The sequence below is a fragment of the Anabrus simplex genome, chromosome 2, assembly GCF_040414725.1.
Source record: "Anabrus simplex isolate iqAnaSimp1 chromosome 2, ASM4041472v1, whole genome shotgun sequence".
Lineage (NCBI taxonomy): Eukaryota > Metazoa > Arthropoda > Insecta > Orthoptera > Tettigoniidae > Anabrus > Anabrus simplex.
Genome location: NC_090266.1, coordinates 1,241,433,936 through 1,241,440,293, shown reverse-complemented (window position 1 = coordinate 1,241,440,293; position 6,358 = coordinate 1,241,433,936).

The following is a 6,358-nucleotide window of genomic DNA, read 5'->3' as shown; positions in this document are numbered from 1 at the left end:
TTTATTATACACAGAAGAGTGGTGAAGAGGAATAGCTAAAGTGGAGCCCGAGCGAGTGTTACGATTATTCTTCCGTATATTCTTCACTGTACAGTCTTCCCTACCACATAAAAACAAGGGTGGAAGGTCACTTTGCTGCTGAAGGTGGGCATCATGTTACTCTAAAAGGCACCTCAGGCAAAGAAGCTCAACACCTTCAAAAGTGCAGGCACTGCCTTCGGTAAATTACCTCATGAGAAGATGTGAAGCACATGCAGACATATGCTGAGCCATCTCTTGGATTCCAAGTTCTAAAATTAACCACGAACTGAACATTTCTTGGGAAATGTCAGTGTAACTGGACTACAAAGCCTACATTCCCCTTCAGACACCTTTTAACGTGCCCTTCCGTTTCATCACATACGGAACATCACATAAATGATGCAATCCACTGCTGACAGCAAAATGTGCACTCTATAATGTTATATGTTTTGGAGGCATTTGCTATAAACTAGCATAACACATCTTCCTCCTTGCCACTTGTGCACTCATGTACAACGATCATCCAGAACATTATGACCACCTACCTACTATCAATACAAAACCATCCAGGCAATAGCAGTGTCACCTGACGAGGAATGACTGTTAGACACACACTCGGTGCATGTAGTATCAGCTAGCCTGATGTGCATGTGTAGAATGCAGAAGCACCATCATCTCAGTTTGACCGAGGGCATATTATGATGGTGTGGAGGCTCTGCACCAGCATTTTGGAAACTGCACGATTTGTTGGGTGTTCGAAGAGTGCTATGGTGAGTTCCTTCGAAAAATGGTGAAACCACATCCAAACATCAAGACGTTGGGCGGGCACCCGTCATTACAGATGTTGCACATCATAGGCTGGTCAGACTGGTAAAACAAGACAGACAGCAGACTGTGGCAAAACTAACATCAGACTATTGTACTGTGCCCACCATTTGTGTGTCTGAACACTCAGTGCACCGAACACTCCTCAGGATGAATGTCCACAGCTGACGACCCATGCACATGCCAATGTTAACACCACGAAATCGGAAACTACAACTGAAATGGGCAAGTGACCGTCAATGGACATTGGCACAGTAGGTGAATATCAGTCATCTTCCAGGTGAACAGCTCCTGGACACCTGTACTGTGGGACGGAGACAAGCTGGCGGTGGATCAATTATGCTCTGAGGAACATTCACCTGGGCATCAGCGAGTCCAGTGAACCTCGTGCAAGGCACCGTGATTGCCAAGAAATATCTTACACAGGTTTCAGACCACGTACACCCCTTCATGATCTTTCCCAATGGCAGTGGCATTTTTCAACAAGATAACATGCAATTTCACAATGCCAGAAGTGTGATGGAATGATTCGAGGAACACATTGGTGAGTTACAATTGATGTGCTGGGCCCCCAACTCACTAGATCTTTATCCAATTAAACACATCTTGGATGCACTTGAACATGGTATCGGAGCTCATCGCCCCAACCCCTACCCAGAATTTACGGGAATTAGGTGACTTGTGTGTACAGATGTAGCTTCAGCTCCCTCCAGCGAACTACCAAGGACTCACTGCTCCCATGCCAAGCAACGCCACCAATGTTATCCATGCCAAACGTGGACATACTGGCTATTAGGTAGGTGGTCACAATGTTCTGGCTGATCAGTGTACTTTCTACAGTTGATTTTTTCTAATATTATTATGATAGTACTATCATGTGTTACTCACCATAATCATCATTATTATAAATTACAATAAAGGTTATCCACACATGGACAAGTTAGTTCATACCTGTCACATTACCTCCATTTCTTCCTCAATGTCTCGAGGGCTGGCTTCCAATGACATTCCAGTCTCGCTATCATCCACCTTCACACAATTTTCCTAGGAGCACTATTCCAAAATACTTCACATAAAACAAACAATTAAAGTTATATAGATATGATCTAGGTTGTCAAGATTTTCTTCCAAAGACACAGAGCAAAGTTCTCTGCAAAACGAAAATAATTTCAACTTATTTTCTTGACACGGCATAAGCCGAAAACCCTATATCATGTCTATAAATACAGCCATTGAAAGCATCAATGGACAAATTAAAGTAATATGTTATTTCATCTCAGCATAACAAAACTGGAAGGAATGGTTCTGCTTTTTCCTATGGTTTCTCCTTCCTTTCTAATCACATGTGCTGGGATGTATTCAACTATTACATAATTCTGTGGTAAATACGCAAATTGATTCTTTTTTTATTTTTCTATCTTTATATACGGGTTTAATTTTTTAAATCTTTTGACAACGCGGTTCAATAACGGTTCTTCATTTGTAACTCAATATTAAGCAACCACTGAAAATGAAAGATATGCTGTGACCAAATAATGCACATGTAACATTCTTGGTCAAACCATTCATTCAATGTGGGTTCCTATCAACAGAAGTCGCTTCCCTTATTCACACAAAGTACTGAGCTAGCCTTCTATTAATTAGGCACCTTGTTTGTATGTTTACTCATGTAGTCATAAAATTTCAGTCACCTTCCTTTACATCACACCTTCCCTACTATGAATTTATGAGAAATATTCCTATAACAGTACAGATGTACTCTTTTCTATGTTCCTGCTCCAATGGATAGCAAAGAACACTAGAATAAAAGATACTTGTCAACTGTCAAGTCTACCGATACTTGTCCACTGCTGAGCGTGTACCCATATTATAACCCACTATGCTCCGACATATGCTGCATGCGTTTCCTTCTACTTATCCTAGGCATACCTGAGGTATCTGCAGCCACATGTCTACTTCTGGGTTTTTGCCAGGAGTTCAAGGCCAGATGCCCTTTCTGACATGTGATTTCTTAGGCAGAACTCCCAATGCAACTTCCACCACAAATCTAACCTCAGCTGTCTGAGTGGGAGGCCAACAGCTAAGCAAGTAAATTAAATACTTCCCCACAGGCAGCACACACTACATACAAAGAGTATGGTATCATTCAATTCACCAAGGACACTCAGTTTCATATCTGAAGGTTGTCCTTTCTGGGTGGAAGTAGTAGTACTTTAAGACTGACATTCTAAGATATACTGTTCAGGATACCTTTTTATTTTTAGCATTTCCTTTACATTACATCCACAGATAGGTCTTATGGCAATGATGGGATAGGAAAGCGCTAGGAGTGGGAAGGAAGCACTTGTGGCCTTAAGGTACAGCCCCAGAATTCGCCTGGTGTGAACATGGGAGACCACGGAAAACCACATTCAGTACTGCGGACAGTGGGGTTCTTACCCCTATCTCCCAAATGCAAGGTCACAACTCTGCAACCCTAACCACACAGACAACTCACCCCATCCACCTGAATATTTACTGAGGAACTATCTTACATGAACCTCATTTTAACCCTCTACTCCTGGAATAAACTTGGGACATTAAGGTAGCACACTTGTCTCACCTGTACATAATGGGACTGACAATACCTTTCTTTGCCAATTTGGCAATTTTACCTCAGTGCTGAAGAGTTAAGTCAAGGTATTCATTCGTGATGCATAAAATTTCTCTTACTTTATCTTTTACTTACAAGTGTGGCTCAAAAACATTCCTTCATAAATCCACACCTTACATGTGTAACAAGTTACAAATTAATCAACAAACTTCTCCTTTAACAAAGTACAGTATGGCATTATGCAGAGGATATTCACACATTTGTAACATTTCCCTAAGTCTTCATATCAAGTGCAACATTTCCCCCTGCTGAATGCACCTATTTCTGAAACCACTCTTTCTTACTTAATTCACTCACGGCATGTGTATATCAGCAGTCCTCATTGTGATTATGTCCTACACACACTATTACAGTTTTCACATATGCCCAGGTGCCCAATTTTGTCATGCAGGAATCCTTTTACAAGCCAGCGTACACAAAATTGACTGAACTGATTTCTTCTCTGCTGCCCCTGTTTCCCTACCAACATAGCATTTATTTATTGTATACAATACTTTGACATTTTGTGATTTCACTGTATTCTTCAGTTCTGCAATTAAGGTTGTCATAACAGAGGCAGTACATTATTTCCACTCATCCAGAGTGTGTAGTCCAGCCAGGTTCGCATCACATTGAAGAACAGTGCAAGAAGCAATTTAATAAGGAGCCACCAAATGTCAATGACAGGCAACATTGTTTTGATACGTTCCATTCTACAGGATCAGTATGTCAACTAAAGGCGCAACAACAGGCCACCTGAGAACCATGGACAACTTCAACAGGTGTTGTGTGCAAACATGGCATTTTCGACTTCTATTTCACCAAAAATGCTGCAACACGTCCAAAATCACCCTACCACTTTCTTACAGATAGAATATCATTACCCCATTCACATATGATTTATGCTATTTTAAAAGTGCCAAAAATTTACTCTTCCAACAACAATGGATGCAGCAAGATGAAACTACACCTCACACTGCAGCAGGGAGTCTACCTACCCTTTGCCAACAACACTTCGAATATCGCCTAATTCCTCATTGAACTCCATTCTCGCACCCTTCCTGTTTTACAGAAACAATAACTTTTAGGAACACATCACTCACCTACAAATATTCAGTACCAAGTACGTAAAAAGAGGTAATTTAGTGTCTCCTTACACAGCAACCTTCCTTCATTAACATGTTTAATGATCTTCAGAAACATTATGGCATTTCATGGTGCATATTTTAAACTTATCCTGTACCAATGGAATTAACATTTCACCATTTTCATTTCTTTATCCAGTACACAGAACACAAGGCAGGTTTCTTTGTCACCTTCAAATACCACCAGACTGACATAGGATTGAATCCAACAACTTCACCTCTGTACCTACAGTGCCCTCAGTCCTCGCAAGATGGAGTGCACATGACCTTCAAATTTTTTTAACCATACAAAACTATATCCGCACATTAATATCCCATACAATTTAAAACCTTATTAAAATGCACATCCCTACTACACTTGTAGGGAATTCGGTGACTTTAGAAGTAAATATGCTTTTGGAAATAAGCTTCCCTCTCAGAATGAAAAACAAACCAAAAGTTATAACACCTTTTATGCAATTTTATCATATCCACGGGATATGTTTCCATGTGGAACCTAAAACACATGGAGACTTCTTTTTTAACTCCACATGAATCTATGATGATTTAAACAAAGGCCACATTACCTCAGTGCGATATGCTTTGGCCAGAATCCAGTGAATATCTCAAACCAGCCATGCTGATTAAAACATAGACATTGAAAAGTTCATAGGAATTGTAATGAAACATCAAACAACCTCTGAAGTTTTACAGTTCCTTCCACCATTCCAATTGTCAGTATCATTCCATGCTTGTCTTCCTTATATGGGCCCTAATCTGTGGGACAAGATTGCTGAAGGGACTAGCTTACATGATCAAAGAACAAATGAGTGCTCTTGTCTGATATGGAATATGATATCACAGGATTACCTACACATACATTCCTACCATGAAGAGCACCTTTCATTACCAAAGCCTACACTTACTGTATGGCCCATTTCATAGACATTTCAGATACAAGTAGGAGACTATACAGAAAGACTGAGTACTGAGAAAGGTGATGGACTTCAGGGTGGAGATCTCTCATAAAGAAATGAGCAAGGCACATGCTGCAACTGAACAACATATAAAGCATAGCTAATGTTCAAAATATGTTAGCCTCAGAAAATCTTCTAGACTTTTTTACCACAAACCTTATTGCTCATAGTGGATAAGAACCTACATTCAGTGAAAAGTGTTACCTGGTCACGAGTATTTTAGAAATATTTACAAAACCTATACTTCAGCAGTGTTGAGATTCACTTTATGATGTAGACATTTTCAGTACTTCAGACCAATGCAACTGGAGAAAATAATATCACAGGAGACTAGATTGTGTTTCATTGACAGATTCATACAAGAAACTTATAGTTCATCAGCGACATAGAAACATGGAAAACAAGATTCAAGTACTTTAATGTCAGACTAGTGATGAAAGAATGCGCACTGATGAATGCCGGCCTTCACCAATGACACATCTAACACCAGAGCCCAACAGCATTGAATCTCAATCCTCCAAGTTCTAGCCTTGACAAACATATAAGTCTCTTGTTCCCTAATCCCACCCTTCACCTCCCTCATAATCCCCTTCATTTTATGGCCATTTCTATTCTTCCACCTTCAGTCCATTTCTTCTTTCTTCTCTCTTCTTCCATAATTTCTTCAGTGATGTACCATTTGTCCCTTATCAAGGAACCCATCAATGAAACACAAACAAATCTCCTATGATATTACTTTCTCCAGTCAAAAGTGACCTTTTACCATATACTATACATCA